Here is a 1,302-nt window from a genome sequence, read left to right as displayed (position 1 = left end):
CCCAGGCGGGTCTCGAACCTGCGGTCTCAGGCAATCCACTCACCTCGGCCTCCCAAAGTGCTGGAATTATAGGCTGAGCCACCGAGCCCGGCCCTAGGTTTGGAGAATTTGAGAGACATACCCCCAGATAAATCCTTGGCCAAAAGTTTTCCCCAAATATTTTGTTACTCTAAATCCCATCTGTTGCCTTCTTTATTAACTGGCTCCCAAATCTTTGCCTTACTCTGTCAATGTCTCTGCCAAATTAAAAGAATCAGACAGTAAGCATCTAAGATGAGCCTGGAACACTATTGTGCAAGAAAGAAAATACAGACAGAAACATATTAAAAGGACACAGGCTCCAACTTGAATGGGCCTCCATTGTTCAGATTTAGGACAGTTTAAATAACAAAAAGAATAATGCTGAAAAATTATATTTACTAAAAATTCATGAGTTCATAATGATACTCAAGAATAAATGAGGGTGGAGAGTGGAGGGAAAGTTTTCTTTACAACAGAATGCCAGCTAATAAAAGTAGCAAGCTTAATAGAAAGGGGGAAAATCACCATTCTGCAGCTACCAGTGTAATCACTGGTACAGGAAAGAATCATCAATGGATGCTAAACCAATGGAAAAAGTTTGTTGGGGATCAAGATACGCAGTCTTTAAGTATTACCTCACAAATTACTGACTAGACACAAATGGAGAAATGAAACTTTTCAGTGGAGAAATCTGTCGGCTATCACCTCCAAGTAGTCAAATTTATTGTCACCCCAAATGGGACAATCTGACATCTTGTGTGCTTCCTGATTGTGATCTAAACTGTATCATCTTTGTAGCGTTCCTAACATAAATATTTAACCTGAATCTAAAGAATTGTAAGTATATAGCCACAAAGTGATACATTCTACAAAACAAAACCAACCTGAATTCTTCAAAAACATGCATTTTTTGAAAGATGAACTGAAAAAGTTCAGAGAACTGTTCTAAATTAAAGGAGACTAAATTAGAGACATACAGCTAATAGCCATACATGATCCTCACTTGGATCTTGGATCAGAAAGGAAAATAAACTTACAAAGGCTATTATTGTAACAGAGAAATTTGTAATATGAACTGTATGCTAAATTATGTTAATGTTTTATTTATTGAATGTGATAATAGGAATGTGGTCATATAAGAGAGAATCCTTGCTCAAATATATTTACATATATATGTGTGTGTGTGTGTGTGTGTGTATATATATAATTTGGGGGTAAAGTATCTTTATGCCTGTAATTAACTCTCAAATGGTTCAGCAAAAATAGGGAACTATATTGAAA

This window comes from Carlito syrichta, unplaced genomic scaffold, assembly GCF_000164805.1.
Source record: "Carlito syrichta isolate Samal-C Ts95f unplaced genomic scaffold, Tarsius_syrichta-2.0.1 Scaffold308162, whole genome shotgun sequence".
Classification (NCBI taxonomy): domain Eukaryota; kingdom Metazoa; phylum Chordata; class Mammalia; order Primates; family Tarsiidae; genus Carlito; species Carlito syrichta.
This window is presented reverse-complemented; position numbering follows the sequence as displayed.